This window comes from Ochlerotatus camptorhynchus, unplaced genomic scaffold, assembly GCF_037179485.1.
Source record: "Ochlerotatus camptorhynchus isolate MF236.1 unplaced genomic scaffold, CSIRO-AGI_Acam_v1.1 ptg000320l, whole genome shotgun sequence".
Taxonomy (NCBI): Eukaryota; Metazoa; Arthropoda; class Insecta; order Diptera; family Culicidae; genus Ochlerotatus; species Ochlerotatus camptorhynchus.
Genome location: NW_027040808.1, coordinates 2,519,771 through 2,539,242, shown reverse-complemented (window position 1 = coordinate 2,539,242; position 19,472 = coordinate 2,519,771).

Here is a 19,472-nt window from a genome sequence, read left to right as displayed (position 1 = left end):
ACGCACGCCTGTTCGTTCGGAAGGGAAGTAAAGCCGTTGCTCCCCGGTTCATGAGTTGATGGGTCGATAGGTAGGGTCCAGGTATGGGAGCTGCCTCCCTGGGGTAGCATTGGTGCTCAGCACGGAAAACAAGATCGACGGAAAACAAATCAAGGACAAAAGAAAATACATGGAGTTAGTTTTCAGCATATCAGTAATCATGTCAATTCATGATTTCTGTAATTATTCCATTTTCCGAGCAGTAATGCTTCCTAAGTCAAAATTATCAAAATTCCCGTTAGGATTATTCTGGCTAGAATTTTGTTTTCTTTTTCCAGTTGCAATAGCAGTTAAAATAGTAGCCACTTACACGCTGAACATTGAAGCAAGGGTGATGTGTGTACCTACGGGTACGAATGTAGAATTTGTTCCTCGCTGACCGCTGTTAACAGAAGAATAATTTTTACCTGGTCGGAAACGTGGAGCGTTTCCTACCTGTCGCTTAAAACGAGATTGTAGGATCGCTTTGTGAGTTTTACATTCCCAAAAATAAGATTTGTGGTTTTCCCCACAGTTCGAACATTTAATTTTTTTTAAGATCTTCCTTCACAGGACAGTCGTCCTTTTCGTGAGAGGAATTTCATGCATTTAGCTGGCATGTAGCAATTTTTGGTTCCGTGACCCCATCCCTGGCACTTAGAGCACTGGATGAATTTTGGAAATTTCTTCCAGTCTTTTTGAATTGTTCCCACCACTGGAGCAAAAGGCTAGCTTTTCTAAGACCTTAAGGTTGTTTAGTAGACTGATGCAAAATTTGAAATTATCGCTCCACAGTGCTCAAACGGTTTCAAATCAGGTCCTGATTAGCCTCCCAAAATTTAAACTCATTTGGTAAGAAACTCACTTGGCACAAACTATTCGTTATTAGTTTATATGGAAATTACTATGGGAATACCAAACTTTTTGTTCATTGTCTTCTGCCCATTTTCCATATTGCTTTTTCGAAAATTCCTATAACTATTCTTACTGGAAATTTTTTAAGCTACAACTTTGCGCAAAATCGTTTTTCAGCCAAATGTCAAATTAAATTGTTATTAATTGTTTAAGAGATTGATAATCTTATGTCATGATCAAGCAGCTGTTTTGAGGGCAACACTGGATTCTGCAGTGTGACATAGTAGCCATGATATTTGTGCTCTATTTTTTTTTTTAAACACCAATGTTGCCTGCTGAACAGTTGAATGAGCATAATCATAAGACATCAGTGACTTGAATCATTAATAACTTTTGTTCCTTATATATGATTGAAAAGTAGTTTTCAACAAAGTTGTAGCTGAGAAAATTTTCTACAATCACTGCTATCATTTTAAAAGCATAGTGATGTGGTGAATTGTAAGATAGATATGAACAAAAACATAAGTTTTCCCATAGTAATTGCCACATAACCTGAAATGGTTTGTGCCAAGTCAGTTTCTTACTAAAGTAGTTTAAATTTTGTAAGGTTAAGAAAGACTCAATTTGGAACCGTTTAAGCACTGTGGAGCGAAAATTTCAAATTTTGCATCAGTCTATTGTTTAGTTCACTAGACTTGAAGTGAACTAAATAAAAAATCATTGGTAATTCCGTTACGTGAATCGCCAGAACGGGATCTCATTTTCATTTTGATTTCTTGAACAGGCTCAACTCCAAGTCATTTTGTCAGACTTAATCTTTGATCTGATCCTGGGATTCACCACTGGGTAGACCTTAAAAAGGCAACCTTGAACAGACGTTTAGTTTTGGTGTCGTAATTAAAAAAAAAATGTGTGTTCCTTCTCAGTAAGGTACTTGAGAAGGCGTTTTAAACCGTCCATGGTTTCAACCAATATACGGCATTCACCCCGACGGCCAATTTGAAGTGAAAACTTAAATTGAACGCAATTCAAAAGTTATTTGTAAAGAGCATTGAAATCAGACGTGGTTATAACAATAGAGGGAACTTTTTCGGGCGCCAGGCGGCAAAACCATATATCTCCAAATTGAGTTTCAAGCTGATCACTAAAATAATGCAAAGGATTGAAGAAGAATTTTCCAAGTCGATGGCTAAGCAGCATTACCTCGGGTAGGGTATAAACAAGGATTGAAGAGGAATAAGTGTCAAACAAGGTAGAAGTTTTAAAAGTTGAGCACTGAAAAGTACTGTTTAAATTTGTTGTAGCTTTAATAACACTTCCTTCAGCAAAAAGCAAATAGATCCATACGGCAAGAGAGCACAATTTTTTTAATGCTAACCTCGCCCCCTGGCCGACGCCGGTGGTGTAGTGGTAAGCGTAACTGCTTTCTCACCCCAATGGGTCTGGGTTCAATCCCAGCCGAAGTCGGTAGGATTTTTCTGAGGCATAAAAATCTCTGGTCACGTCTTCCTTCGGAAGGGAAGCAAAGCCGTTGGTCCCGGCCCATGGTGTGTTTGAATGGGTGCGATATCCTACGCAGGTGTGGAAGCTGCCTTCCTGCACATTCGATTGTCGTCAATGGATGGCAATCGATGTCCGTCGGTGATTGGCACTAGATTGTGGAACAGAGACCGATGTTAAATAAAAGAAAGAAGAACCTCGCCCCCAGCAATTTTGATTATTTCAAAATCAAAAGTTAGCTCCAAATCAATTCATTTTCTGCGTCACCATGCGTCTTCATGATGACTTTTCCACAGAAAAAAACAACAAGGGACAGCTCTATGGGGTTGTACGCAATGGTGACGTAAAATTACGTGGTCTTATATAATAAATCTTATGTATTAACTGCAGCAGGAGCTTGTGTTTTGTGTGGGAATAGGAATTTGAGCAGGGTTCTCTCTGTTTATACTCTTTAGTATGACGCACTTGACATAGTGGGCCTACAGCAACTCACGAAGAGCTACAGATTCCAATCAATAGCTGTGCGGCTTCTTCTTATTTCTTTGGATTCTCATGTGGGCTGCAGCTCGCTGCCTCCAGACAACCTTTTATTGTGTACTAGAGAACACCATCACGCACCACCAGTCTTAAAAAAAGCACAACGCGGTGATTGAATAAACAACGTTTGGGGAGACCGGATGGAATTCAACTTTGAAATCTGTGTTAGGGAAATCGCTTTTCACAGGCGATCGGTGATAATTTAATTTTCAATGCAAAAGTTGCACATTCGTGCAATTTTCAACTGTGACATTTTTAAAAATGATAAAATCTTAAATTCAAAAGATGCGTATAAATATATTTGATCGATTGGTGATAAAATTATTGAAATTGGTTCAGGGGCAGCTGAGTTATTAGCGTTAAAAATCTTTCATAATTTTGTTACATGTTCCATTTTCGGTTTTCACAAAGTGTACCCCCATATAGAAATCATAGACATAGTCCTACGTCAAAAAATGTGTTCATGCTTGGCGCAGTTTTGCGCCGATAGTAACACATTTTTCCAAAAACTAGAGAAAGCTTGATAAGAAACGCAACATACGGGGTATTACAGAACTGTTTTATAAAAATGTACTGTCAGTACTTTATACTACCTTTTATTTAAAAATTTCGTTGATTGGTGCATTTTTACGTGTACCTGGAATTTATCAAATATGAAGTTAAATTCGCCTAACCTTGTATTCTAAACGATATTGAAACCCCAAAATAGTCATCAGGTTTAAACATTATCAACTGCATTGTGTGTTTTACAATGCGCTATTGACATCATCTAATAAATGTATTGATCAACTACCACTTATTCTATCAATTTCAAAAAAATTCTCCAGCATTAAATTTTCATTCAATTGATTTAAAACATATAAAAAATATAAAACTTGGACACTACATTGTGCCGCGTGCTACTCAGTATCAGTCGATGGTAAAAGCGTTGAGACCGCTTCACAAGCTTTGTCACACGTCTTGGCATATGTCATTGGCAGACACGTTCCGAAGAGAGTCCACTGAAAATAGTCACACCTTCCTTGGCAGACGAGCGAATTGCGAAAGCAGAAATCGACCAAGAGAGCCGCATTGTCGCAATTCACCAAATATGGACTAACGTTCGGAAAGGGCGTCTCAAAGAAGTGCTTCCGTAATTATTGAATGTCCCCTTACGCCTTTGCCTGTCATATAGTTTGCTATAGTGGAATTTAAAGCAAAAGCAAGCAGACGCGCTGAAAAGAATTCTTTCACGTCGGCGGCATCACTGAAAATGCGCTGCAAATTCGGTCGCAGAGATACGAATTAATTTTTATATTCTTAAGACACTTTGCAGTAGGTTTGAAAGTTGAATCTAGATGGTTATTTTGAGTGTGTCGAAAATTTCTTAATATATGTATACATTTTGATTATCTAAAGATACGCTTTTTGGTGACCCATTCCTGTTCATAATTGACCAGTGCAAAAAGAAAAAAACATTATCGTTCTTAGCTTTACATCCCCCGTTGGCAGTTCCTAATGCACTCTAATTAATTGTGTAATAAAAGAACGTGACAAAATAAGTTTATTAAAATTGTACCATTTCGTTTCGGCTAGTTCTTCTGCCCCGAGGCCAGACACTGGCACCCACCTTCAACGACATCCATCCTGATTCAGCAAATCCTTCGTGTCCAGATGCTCGAAACGACTATTGCTACAGGGTACTAAAACCTGGCCATTGTGTGTCGTGCTAGCTCTCTTCACTTTCTTTCACTTTGGGGAACGAGGAAATAAAATGTTCAACACGATACCTCGCGCGAGCGTCACCCGGACGGAATGGAGCTCACCAAAAGACCCACTTATTCGAGTTTGTCAGGTCATTGTGTGAAGCAGATTTTTTTGCTCTGCTCTGTTCCTTTCCGGCGTTGTACACTCCAGGCGTGATCCGGAATAGAAGCATTAGGCTGTCCGAGCATGCGGTGCGGCAGCGGCGAAGATTGAGTGTCGTTATATAACAAATGGTCAGGCTATTTGCATCTGTATCAACCAGAGCGTACCAGAGCAATTAGAGAATGAGGTCGGGAATGGCATTCTCGAGGCGAGAAGTGAAGTGAGAGGCGGTTAAAATGAATTAAAATTAATAGCAATCTCTCCGAACGAACGGCATGGATTACTGTCAGGATAATCGTTATGACTGGTTCATGGCTGAATTGGTTCAAATGTACTTGTCGTGATTCGGATCATGATACTATCCTCATTGTCGTCTAATGCAAGCAATGATTCAAAGTTATAGAACATATTTCGAAACATTGTGTTCGCTGATCTGATGCAGCCTGATTATATATCTTACAATGCTAATCATATAACCCTCCAAAGGCTTCCTGATTCCCAATTATGGGATTTTAAGCTGAATTATTATCCGCTTGTTTCGAGCTTACTTACAGCGGATACCTTAGAAAGTCATAATCCCGTTCTCCCTGATGTAACAATCCATCCATCTTCGCTATATTGCGACCAAGAATTGCGTATATAGCCACCAACCACCTTGCACAGCTAAACACGTACAAGTTCAGTAAAATACAGGCACCTATTCTGTCGCGAATCCACTCTCGCTTCATTTGTATTCATTAATTTGATCATTATCTGGCTGCCACACGCTAATAACACCACAATGATGCGTCGTTACCCGGCACACGTACAATACACTCAACGTTTCTCTTTGGGAGGTTGGGGGGGGGGGGATGATTTCCTAAATACCAAAGTCAGACCGAAACCAGGTTTTGCCACACATAAGCGCTGTTCCTGGGGCTTGCCCGGTTAAGATCCATCTCCATTGATGCTCAGTGCAGCTTAATCATCTGCGATCATTATTCTCCATCATTTACCATTCACACCATTAAACGTAATGATTTACTTTCCCTGAAAAGCGATGAGCAACGAGGCAGCGATATGGGTAAGTCTCAATAAGCAGGTTCGCACTAGGGTTCATAGGCCAGTGCATGCTCCACTACTGCCGTTGTGCTACTACAATTGGTTAACCATTGTATGTCACGTTATTTATGGTTCAACGAACACACGCTCACACAAAACCATACTCGGCCAGCTATTGCCTACGTAAAGGCCTTCGTCGATATGCACTGTAGAGTAAGGACATAAGCTGCTGAAGTTGGAACGCTATTATTTTAATGTTCTCTCTCGCAGAATGCAGCGACGTAACGAGGGATTGAGCTTTTGTAAAAAATTCTACAGTATCCAACCGAACTATATAGTTAAAAGGTTCTAAGAGTTTGCTGCTAAACTTGTTTGGAAATGCGCTGACAGTTCGGAAATTGGTTTTCCGTAACCAAGTCAATGGAGTTTCTGCTCGTACTCTAAAAATGGAGATCAAGTAGCGACCAACCACATGGAACAACACTTGCATTGCTAAACACTTAAAAATACCTAATCTTGCACGTGACGGAATCCACCTTTGACATAAAGGATGAGACGTAAACAAACATGTCAAAATTAACTGAAAAGTACGTTTGATTGAGCTGAATTTAGCGGCTATTTTAACTCTGTTGTATGTCAAATTTGACGCTCGTATATGTCAGTCTCAAAGCACCAAAATTTACTTCAATTTTTCCGAGTGTGTAGGTAGTCAAGTCGGTTCACATAATCCTTGAATTATCAATGAAAGATCTTCGTGTTTATACTAGTTCTATTACAGGACATTGTCCATGTAAATATAGCCTGAAACTAATTGGAAAACTTTATATTGATATATGCTGCTCCTGAAGCATTGAACAGGAAGTTTCAGAACACTTGCTGTGCTCTTGTACTGCAATTTTCAATACAAGGCGCCTTTTCCTGGACATAAGGCTGACTGAATCCTTTTATATATATAATGCAGCTCCCACCTAGAGCGTTTTCTGGCCAAATAGAAAAAAAAAAGTAATTAAATTTCAGAATCAACTTTCTCCGATTTGTTTGAAATTTTGAATAATTGTTTGTTATGGTCAGTCATTCACATTTGAGCCAAAAATCGGCCATATTTAATCTTGCTTAAAAACTTCAAAATGCCGTAGTCGAGATTTTTCATTAAATCTTCACTTGAAAATATCGCTTCCAGTCGAAATGACGGCGAAGACAAAGTTGCAGGAAAAAATAATTGATTTTTAGGAAAAAAAAAGACACGTTATTTTTTTTAATGATTTTCAGTAAAAAATCCAAAAAAGTTTTAAAACTTGAATAGAATAAAATGACAGTCTTCAATATTTTTTTATATTTTTCATTCTGTGATTCGTTTTGTTAAAATTTCATGTTGCACGCTGAAAAATTAACAAAACATTTATTTAAACTTTTAGTTAAATTTCTGAAATGGGTTTAAAATTCTAAAAAGTTTTTGCTTTGTAAACTTTTTCAAAATAATATTTCACTAAAAAGTTCAAAAAATTGTCTTAAAATGTTATTAATTGTCATGTCCACATTGAAAATCTCATACAATAAATCATATACAAATTTAACATAAGGGTCATTTTATGTTATTTAAGCTTTTAACACTTTTTGCATTTTTGTCTTGAAAATTACTGAAATTTTTATACCATTAATATTTTTCCATAAAAGGAATTATTTTTTCCTACAATTGTCTCAGCTGTCATTTCGATTGGAAATTACGTTTTTGAGTTATGATTTGATAAAATATTTCGAATACATAATTTTGAAGTTTTTGAGACTTTTCAAATAATTATGTGAAGTATCATGAAAATCAGGGAAGGTTGTAACATCGATGGATTTACCATTTGGCGTAGAGCTGCTACATAATAGTGATACGACATACTGATAAAGCAATTAGCCAATTAGCTTATATTAGGCTGAAATGTCCAAACAAAAACTCCATGGAGCCGAGAATCAGTAAATAATTATATCATAAAAATAATATTTATCAAAAACATTGAGTAAGTTCATCTTAGATTTATTGGGAGGTTGCCGTGTACGCAGCTCCCTTTCTTCCTCTGATCGATTTTCCTTCTACTAAGCTAACCGCTCCTCCGGCCTACTCTTCTTATGGTTTTGGCTGCTTCTCCTTATGGTCTACAATTCCAAATTTGTAAATGTAATAGGTATGTAAAGGGTGATACGGTCAAAATTTGGTCAAGGGAAAACGCGTGTAAATCGGTGAAATCGTTTATTTAAAAAATCAAATTAAATTTCTTTTTCAAGTTCAATTAGTATAAAATTCAGGAAAAATATTCAGTTAGGCTTCCGCTTTTCCAAATCCGAATTGCCGGGCCTTACGCTTGACCCCTGCCATCAGATTTTGTACAGCCACCTTGTCCACCTTCTTCGCCGCAGAAAGCCAGTTTGCCTTGAACTGCTGCTCGCCCTTAGCAGTTTTTTTGGTCTTCTTTAGGTTCCGCTTGACAATAGCCCAGTATTTCTCAATTGGGCGGAGCTCTGGCGTGTTGGGAGGGTTCTTGTCCTTGGGAACCACCTGCACGTTGTTGGCGGCGTACCACTCCATGGCCTTTTTACCGTAATGGCAAGATGCCAAATCCGGCCAAAACAGTACGGAACAACCGTGTTTCTTCAGGAAAGGCAGCAGACGTTTATTCAAACACTCTTTCACGTAAATTTCTTGGTTGACAGTCCCGGAAGCTATGAAAATGCTGCTTTTCAAGTCACAGGTACAGATGGCTTGCCAAACCAGATATTTCTTTGCGAACTTTGACAGTTTCATGTGCTTGAAAACATCTGCTACCTTTCCCCTTCCTTTTGCCGTATAAAACTCCTGTCCCGGAAGCTGCTTGTAGTCGGCTTTGACGTAGGTTTCGTCGTCCATTACCACGCAGTCAAACTTCGTCACCATCGTCGTGTACAGCCTCCGGGATCGCGCTTTGGCCGTCGTATTTTGTTTATCATCGCGATTTGGAGTCACTACCTTCTTGTAAGTCGATAGTCCGGCTCGTTTTTTGGCTCGATGCACGGTTGTAGACGATACACCCAGCTTATTTGCGGCATCTCGGAGAGAGAGGTTAGGGTTTCGCTTGAAACTACCGGCAACTCTTTTTGTCGTCTCAGCGGCTTCCGGTTTTCGATTTCCCCCCGATCCAGACTTCCTGGCTGTCGACAAACGTTCCCCAAACACTTTAGTTACATTTGTAACGGTTGATTTGGCAACTTTTAGCGATTTTGCCAACTTTGCGTGCGAGTAGCTCGGATTTTCTCGATGCGCGAGCAAAATTTTGATACGCTGCTCTTCTTGCTTGGACGGCATTTTGACAACTGAAGAGTGAATTCCAAAATCAAAATAGGAGCAACATTCTACACACACACACCTTCAAAATGAGGGGTGTTCAGGTTTTTTAAATGCAAAATTGAAAGAAATACATCAAGTTGATATTGACCAAATTTTGACCGTATCACCCTTTATACGCGTAATTCCGATGATGCTTCAAAACAGGCGGCTGAGTTTCTGAGCATCGGTTCCTTTCTGTCGGCCTCCGGGAACCGATGTTCATTTCCATCACCTCTTCTTCCAGCATCTCAACCGCTTTCTCGGTGTCTTTATTGTTGTTGTCCGTGGCCGATACACCTCCAGTCGTTACACAAAGCGTACGTACTGCAACCACGCTGTTCTTCATTTCGTTGTTGATTTTCTTCTTCCTGTTGTTGTTGTTGTTGTTGTTGTTGTACTGGCTACTTTCGAGCCTTCCATCTGAGACAAAGTTGTAGAATAAAATGGAGTCTCTCTTGGAAAATATACACGTTACCAAAATTAGTTTTGAGTAAACATAAAAAAAAGTGTTCATATCTTAAATATCTCAAAATGTCGTTGTTCAATATTTTATTTTGTTTACGGAAAACTACGTCTTTGTTTACAATACTGGGGGCACATTACAAAATCAAAAATGGAGTAGAACTTTGAGATTAGGGCGTAATTGCTGTTGTAAACAAACACGACAATCGCCGTTTTCTCGCAAATTAAAGCGTAATCTAAGAAATTAACGGCATAACCAGGTAGATAAATGATTCCCCTATCATTTGGCATGGTTTGTTTGCGAGATTGAGTTTCAATTTACGAGAAATCGGCGATAGACGTGTTTGTTTACAAAAGCAATTACGCCTAAATCTCAAAGTTCTCCAGATTTCTCAAAAGCAATAATGGGAAATATTTCATGACATCCCAAGTAACAGTTTTGGTTTTATGACGGTTCTGGAGACCATGATTTAGACTTGTAGCATGCTTAAAAAACTTTGATAAAACATGAAATGTTACTTGGGATATGACGGACATCGGAGAATTCATCCATAAGTTTTTGGTGCTAAATTATTAACTGTTTACCAATATTGAGTGAGTACAGACTAGCTAATAGCGGATCCCTAACACAGACATCGATTAAGAATACCAATTATCTCTAATTGTCATTCATGCCTTTCTTGCCTTGTAAATCTTGCCTTTATCGCAAGTAATCGATTCTTTTTGAAAGGACCCGCTATTTATACCTTTCGAAGAGTGAGGGCACCCTCCAAATGCAAGCCCTATGGTCAGTCAAAATTGAATTGTTCAGCAACAAAATTAAGCAATGACACCGATAATGACCATGCATCAGAACCTTAGTCTTAACCATTTCAAACCAAGGTTGCAAAGACTCATTTCAGCTAAAACGGTGTTTTTCTAAATTGTGAAATAATTAGATGCCATGATCAAATTTTGAATTTGTAGGATACAAGAAGAGGTTGCAAAGAGTGTGTTTGTGAGTGTGTGATAGAAAGCAAAATTTACAGGTTTTATGTTTCCAACGCATACTTTGTAACCTCTTCTTGTAAGTTACAGGTAAAACATGCCATCAAACCATCTTTTAGTTTTATTATTCCGAAAAACGTTGTTTTAGCTGAAATGAGTCTTTGCAACCTTGTTTCAAACTAGGCAACAACGAATAAAAGATTAGGAATCACATAGAGGAAAACTAACTAACTAATTTGTTCCTTGTGTTAAGATCATGCTCGGTCCAAGCAATCCGAGGTCTAATCACTATGAACAAGGCATAAAAAGATGTGTTCCTTTGATTATCTGTTCCCCTAGTTTTAAATAGTCAGAACTAGGAATCGGTAGAAGATCTTACATCCCATAACGTACCATGAAAATGTGATCTACTCACGTTACAGGCCATGTCCTGGAGGTTGGTTGAATTGGAAATTAAAGATATCTTGTTTCTCCTCAACTATTATCAATCTCTTTTCTAAGCGTGAGAGTCTGGGGACTCTTCGAACTTGTACTCAAAATATTTTGATCTTTAGATGCACTAAAAGTCCTCAGCAGTTTTGGCTAAAATCAAGATCAGAAAATCAAAATCAGCTATCTTTCAAGATCAATAACAACTTAAATCACAGGCACCAATATCATTTTCGATTCCCAAAATCAACCAGCACCAATATCAACCACGATCAAAATCATCGAAAACCATAGGATTAGAAAATATGTTAAATTCTAGAGTTTAGGGCATTTCGAAACTTAATTCAACATTCCGAATGAAACTAAAATGGTGGGTTTCAACCCAAGATGGCTTCCAAAAATCCAAGATGGCGGACCAAAATCCAATATGGCGGCCTCTAAACAGCGTATATGCATGTAAACCCATGCAATATAGGTATCTACGGAATGGACTCGATAAGTGGAAGTGAAAAATTGACATTTGCCTTCATTTTGGAATTCAAGATGGTGGACCAAAATCCAACGGCCCCTTGAAAGGAAATATGCATCTAAACCCATGTAATATGGGTATCTGTGAAATGGGCTGGTTGAGTGAAAGTGGAAAATTGGCATCCGCCGCCATTTTGGAATTCAAGATGGTGGTTCAAAATTCAATATGGCGGCCCCTGGACAGGGAATATGCATCTTAACCCATGCAATATGGGTATCTACGGAATAGGCTCGATGAGTGGAAGTGGAAAACTGACCTCCGTCGCTATTTTGGAATTGAAGATGGTGGTTCAAAATTCAATATGGCAGCCCCTGCACAGGGAATATGCATCCAAACCCATGCGATATGGGTATCTACGGAATAGGCTCGATGAGTGGAAGTGGAAAACTGACATCCGCCGCTATTTTGGAATCCAAGATGGTGAACCAAAATCCAATATGGGGCCTCTAAATAGCGTATATGCATCATAACCCATGGGTATCTATGCAATGAGCTCGATGAGTGGAAGTGGAAAATTGACATCCGTCGCCATTTTTAAATTCAAAATGGCGGTGGATGTCGATTGTCCAATTTTAGGTGGTGAATGTCGATTTATTATTTTAGATACCCATATTGTATGGGTTTAGATGCATATACGCTGTCCGGAGGCCACCATACTGTATTCTGGTCCACCATATTGGATTTTAAAATGGTGACGGATGTCGATTTTCCACTTCTACTCAATGAGCCCATTCCATAGATACCCATATTTCATGAGTGTCAATGCATATACACTGTCCGGAGGCCGCCATATTGGATTCTGGTCTGCCATATTGGATTCCAAAATGGCGGTGGTTGTCGGTTTTTTTACTTTGACTGTAATACCTTGATACCAGCCTTGATTTTCTGCTGTGTGATTTTGCTGCTCTCAAGATCATCCAAGATAAAATTAGCCGTGATTTTCTGTTTGTGATTTTGCAGAACTCAAGATCAGCAAAGATTTTCGGCCGTTCCTGACGTTGGATTGTTTTGATTTTTTCCATCACTGGTCCTCAGATTATATATCTGATGTAGATCTGATCTGCTGTATATCCCAAGTAACAACAATTCATAACATTATGTTGAGTAAATTGCTATACAACCAAAACCAGTCATACCAAGGTAATATAAACTGTTATAGAACATGTGTGTTACTAGGGATATTATATTGCGATCTTTTTGTATGAATTAAACGTTATTAATTTATCTTTTGGTGGAGACATTTGAGGTTGTTATTATTGAATTGTAGTTGACTTTTAAAATTGAAACTTTTCCCTAGATCAGGGCTGATAGCACCAAATATATCCAAAAATAGTGATTTTAGTGACTAAAATGAGTAAAAAAGTGACCATGAAGTGACTTTTAAGACACAAAAAGTGACCAAAAAAGGAGACCCAAGTAGAACTTATTGAGCTCCAATTTAAAAATGTATAAGAAGATTTTAAGCATTTTGTCAATATTAGTAGTATTTGATCTTGTATGATCGGTATCTGTTGTAAACAGACATGAGTGATTGATTTTTACATTAGCCTGCTGCTGGCTATTTACTCTTTCATTTTGTTCAATTTTCAAGATAAATCCTTTTTTCAGTAAACCTGTTCCAATTCATAATTGTTGCCCAAAATGTGTGTTTCATTTTAAACATTATGCTATGAAAATTCATTATAATTATCGTTAATAAAAACAATCGCTATTGTATGGTTTTTTGCGTGTTTTATAATACAACAACCTATATAATCCGTCTTCATCTGCAGGAAAACACATCTAAATTTCAGCTGTTCGATGGAACACAACGTACCAAGAAGACTGGCAATTCTACTAGCTTTCATGCGCATCCATATAGTATTTCATTTGAACAAATACCCTCAAGCTTTGAGCGTTGAATGGCGAGACTGTGACCCTCGGTTGGTATTGTATACAAGCACTTATATGTTGTCAGTTTTCTTACAGGCAGGACTGCACATCAGTCCCATATGAGTTTTTGTCAGCTTTGAGTTCGCAATACTATTCGTTATCTAATGGCATCTCCTAATGCATTACGCCTCTTATTAAATTTGATCGCTTCGTTTAGTGCACTGTTGGTATTATTGTAATTGGTTAGAAAAACTGGAGCGATTATCCGGACGGAGACGAGCCAGCCAACGGCTGAAAGTCTCCTTAATAAAGATAAAAAAAAAAAAAAAGATTATCCGGTAAAATCCATTTCCTTTCACAACTCTTCAGTATCTATTTTATGAAAAATATTGATTAAATCAAACGGAAAATTACCAATTACGGAAGCACAGCAAAATCTAACATATAGTCAGATGTTCCAAATTAAAACCCTAAAGCTTTCAGCATCCCATAGTGAACCACTTGTTTTAATTAACATTTTTTGCAAAAAAAATGTAAAATGAATGTCTATTTCTGGGTTGAATTTAATGTGATTCAACGTTATCTTGTGCTTCTGTGCCGAGATTAGATTCTTTGATTAGTTTGAATTTCTCCTTGTTTTCCAGTAAAAGTTTGTTATCATCCATCATCAGAACGTAAACAATCCTTCAGCGAACACTGAGTGGTCCACAAAAACGTAATGATGACTTCAACTTTGAATGCAGATTGCATGGAACCAATATATTTGACTAGTTAAAGTATCAGGTTAACGTTCACCTTATTAATAAACAGTTTAAAATCAACAATGAATAGTACATAAATCTAGTGACAGCTAATAGAGGATCCAAAATAGGGAAATTAGCACTACTTCTTTCCGAAGTAGTTAGTTTTAACAGTTGCTTTCTTCTTGTTGACTATTTCCTCCATGCTGTCAGCTGCTCGTTTTTGCGACGCTTGCTTTTTGCGTACTGACTCGACACCATCAAGCATGGCTTGAGCCAGCTCTATTTCAGCCATATCCTTGTTTTTGTATAATTTTCTAAAAATTGAAGTTTGGACACACAATTAAACACACAAAAATCATCGATTCACAAATCGCCTCGTTATTCAACAATGCTCCATGGAATCATTGATTTTATACATGAAAAAGGTTGAACATAGCCACTTCACCTAAAAAACACATAAAAACTATTAATATGGACTCAAACTATTGAAACGAAAACAGGTCTTTTCGTGCAACTCACTTTTTTTTTACATATTTCTGATTCTTCTCTTAACTCAAGTAGGTGTCGCTACCGTACAACAACATCCCCGTATTCTAAAGATATTTTATGTTGGTGCAACAATTAGTTTTTCTCAAAAAAACAAAACAGTTTAGTTATACTTAACCAATTATATTACTATATAAACTCACTTATATTTTTCTCACTGAGAAGATGAATAATCCTTCATTATGTGAAATTAATTTATTAAAATTATTTAATAGCTTTATAAATGTTCTTATTTCTTAGACTTCAGTAATTCACTTCAACGAAACATGGAGTACACGACAATTTTAGAGGGAAGCCCTCAGAACTTTATAGAAGTACTCATCACTTCAAGAAGTTCCATAGATATTAATGAAGTTCAGAGAAGATCATTGGGAGAATTTCAAAATTATTTAAGAACCTTGCGTCAGTTTATTTCAACAATATATAGTTTAAAAACAATCTCAAAAGTTAAGAGCAATTTGAAGGGTTTATTGAGAATCCTCCAGCATGTTATCTTAACTCAAAGCCTTAAGAGAAGATCATAAGTTTTCAGAAAGTTTTAAAAAACTTCAGGTAAATTTTGAAAATTTTAAAGATTTTCCTCAAATTTCAGAGAAGTCCTAAAAACTAATGAATTTTACAGAATTTTAAAGAAGCTTAAAAGTTTCAAAGAAGATCCTAGAACATCAGAGAAAGTTTAAGAATTTCAGACAACTTTATATATTGAGAGAATTTCTCCCAGCTTCTAGAAAAAAATATACAACTTTTAGAATCTGCCAGCATTTCGAAGAAGTCTAAACTTTTTTTTTAATCCTTTGGAAATTTTTTATAATTTCAATAATGTTCAAAGCATATAAAAAAGTTCCCTGAATCTCAAAGAATTCCAAAGAAAAAAATATTTCAAGACCAAACTAACTAAAGAGAGGGTTATAGTTTTTCATTCAATATCGCAGAACATCAAGGAAGTTTGAGGACCTTGGCAGAATATGTCAGAAGTTCAAAAAGCTCTTTGAGCTTCAGAGAAGTTTATTGATTTTAAGGACGAAGGGGTAGGGGGTCTTGAATTATTAAAAAATGCTACGCTAGAAGAATGCTCCTTTAGAAAATGTGAGAATTCAGGAAAAGTTCATAGAACTTTAAATTATTTCCCAGAACTTCAGATAGTTTCCTTGCACATCAATTTTGTTTTTCGGATTGAAGTTCTAGTTCAATTAGTCCAAATACTTAATATAAGAACACCAAGCTTCTCCAAAGCTGCTAAAAATCAAAAGAAGCTCCCAGAATTGTAGAGAATACGAAAAATCTCACAAGAATATCCCAGCATTTTAGAGAAGTTCTCAAAACGTCATAGTACCTTCAAGTACTTCAAAGGATTTTCCAGCATATACCAGGTTCAAAATAATGCACAATATATCTAGCATAAAACAAAATTTACAACACCGGTGTTGTGGTTTTTTTATAGTTCTAAATAAACCGAAACCAGGATTTAGGACTACGTTGAAGAAGCCCGTAGAAATGATGGAATCGAAAACAACCAAAAATACACTAACGAAAAACCAAAAGCAACATTTCGAACGCTAGGCAATTTCCGGGACACTTGATAATGTGGGACGTTTTGCAGGACATTTGGTAATGCGGGACAGGAAGGCGAATCCGGGACGTCTTGTCACTTTAGCGTATTCCTTACGAGGCAAGGAAAAAGTGCGCCGAACACCTCAAGCCGATGCAATGCAAAAGCGCAGTTTTACGACCATTTCCGCCATTTGGAAAGCTACCGAAAAAGTAGTTTAGTTGGGTGAGAAATGCACAATAAAAAAACGCACTAGGTGGGGTTATGTTTTATGAAATTTCTCTTGTCGTTGTTTTCACTGCGGAATTTTATTTTATTAACGAATAAAAGAAAGCGGATACCTCATTGTTCGGTGGTATGTCTGGGCGAATTTTTCGCCAGAAAGAGTAAGAATAACATTAATCTCACTCATCTTCATATGCTAGAACTCTTTACTCCTTGTGTGAATCATTCGTATACATTCACTCCACAGAAAATCCCCATAAGGATCTGTCAACCTCCCTAATAAAAAATAACCATAAACGAACGATAACCCAAATCATTGAACTATTCCACAAATGGTTTGGATGATACCCAGAACACGTCGTTAAGCAAATTAACCATACAATTTTTATTAGGGCTGTGCGCCATATTTTTTTTCTCTCCCTTTTTATGACACAGACCTGTTGCGCCATATTTCGTAGACCCGAATAGAAGTGAACTTCAGTCAATATTTAACCTGTCAAAGCGAAAAAGATTTGACCGATATTCCTAATTAGAGTTGAGTGCTATACATAGGTGCACTGAAAAAGATTTTATGGTTTCTAAAAACTTTTTTTTTTTCAAGAAAAATATTGTGCGTTCTTTATTGAGCTGGCTTTAAAAAAAGTGACTTTAGTGACTTTTTGACGAAAATAGAGACTTTGAAGTGACCACCTTAAAAAAAGTGACAAAGTCACTAAAAAGTGACCCGCCTTGCTAGATCTACTGGATTTCTAACCTAAACACCGAATCTTTGTTTACTAATTTGTGACCAATCTTCTATGGATTGATCACAGCTCAAGAAATATTGTATATTTTATCGAGGTTTTAAAGAATTCAACAAGCCTAAAAAATGGTCTACAGAGCCCTTATAAAACCTATATTTTTACTTGGGAGGTAACATGTCTCTGAAAGCTCCTGGAATTTAATGCATTCTCCTAGTTTCTAATGTATCCATGCCCCTTTTCAGTGGTTTTATTGCATCAAAGTATACCTTAAACATCCATCTTGAAGGTGTTTTTAAAATACGGTTATTTTAAATTACTGATCGATACAATAGTGATGCGCAGAGCGGCTGGAAAAATCAGATCGTTACTATATAACTAAATATTAAAATGAACTCTAAAGGCCCAAGCGCAATGACAGCGGAAGTGGAAAAGCCCGATCTGAATAAGTCTACTTGTTGGATTGAAAGCTAGTTAGAATCAAATCGACTTCGGTTAGGCATCTTGATGTCATTAGTGATAAATGTCAAACTTTCCCTTTTTCCGTTCCGCTTCCGCCCACATTTCGTTTGAACCTTAAGTTTGAAACGTTCTTCGAGCTTTGAAACTTTCGTCAGTTTATAAAACTGCGAGTATTTAGTATTATTTTCCTATCGACACTTTCAGTCGTGGGCTGGATCGTCTTTCAATAGTATTTAAAAAATTAACGCTGGTCTAGAGTTTCCCGGAGCTCTCAAATGATTGTAAGATTTTTTTGAACCATGGTTTTACAAAAAAAAGTTACAAGAAAAAGTAACTACCGTTCATACTAGCGACAACGCTCTGAAGACAACGAAACCTTACCCCCAAGCTCCTTCCCTGATCCTATCCATCGGCAATGTACCTCTCTAACCTCGAGTAAGCCGCGAGTATTCGGCCCAACTCCTACTAGACATAGAATTAAGTGAATTTTGTTACAAACAAAGGACAATGAACTATCGGCTCCGTTAAGCTAACGCGATTGAGCCTTCCAAATAAACGAACTAGTAAAAAAAAAAAGAAAAAGTAAGGGGTTGTATTCAAGACACGACCGTAGATTTGACGTGCTCGGTATCAATATTCGGCGACTGTGTTAGGGAACAAAATATTCGAGCGTAGCCCACCTCAGCTGATCTCCGTGGCTAGACCAGATATCATGGGAATCCCTCTAGACAAGCTTGCAAATGCTCATTACAGCTAAAATGTTATTTTTCGGATTTATGAAGCTGTGAGAAATTTTGATAATAATTCTGTAACGATGAGCAACGAGACAAGCGAGCAATCAACGATCATAAAATCGCTAGTAGTGACCTTCTGAAAACAAAATTGACACATTTAATATGTCACACACAAACCACCTCTTCTTGCTTATTAATATAAAAATTATCATAATAGTATCTCATAGTTTCATAATTACGAAAAAAAAGCCTTTTAGCTGTAATGAGTAATTACAAGCCTGTCTCTAGATCAGTCCATCTGGCTAGCCATTAACTGTAATACAAATTTACGGAACCTCTCGGACGACCACTTCTGAGCGTTTCTTGTGATATTCACCCCCTAGCAACGGCACTGTAGCTTAGAAGTAAAGTACCGTCACCATTCGGCACGAACCATCGCATCGTGGTGGTGGTGGAGAGGAAAATTGCATCCTCATCGTCAGCTCGTTCATTTTGTCGTCATTAATTTTCCGGTGTTCTGATTGCAAGTCACCATTTTAATTGAAAACAAAAAGAGGAGAGAACGGTGCGCTGTGCACGAAAATGAGGACACTGAGGAATCTTTTCTACGAAGTTTGATTATAATTTTTAATTAGTTAAATATTAACGTATCTGCACAATAAACATTCAATTGCAGTTTTAAAAATTATATTGATAATATAATCACCAATACGATTAATTTGATGGCACCATTTTTGCAAGTGCTTGCCTCCTAAAAACGTGCCACACTTCCAAACTCCAAGTTGAGAACGCGAATGGACTTCCTCCAGGAAGCACATTTGCATCAGTTTGCCTACCAGCAAGCTCTGGCAAAAACAGCACAACTTTCGAGCCCAACCGGCTGCTTGCCGAAAGTTTGCTCTCAACCAACTTGTCGAAGCGAACTTTGCTGCTGAAAAAAAGAGAGACAAGCAGAAAAAATGGTTCCACCAAGAGGAGTGGAAAATCGTTTTCCGTTTGGTGCTTGCCAAAATCGTTCCTACTTAATTTGACACATCATTTATTTTCCT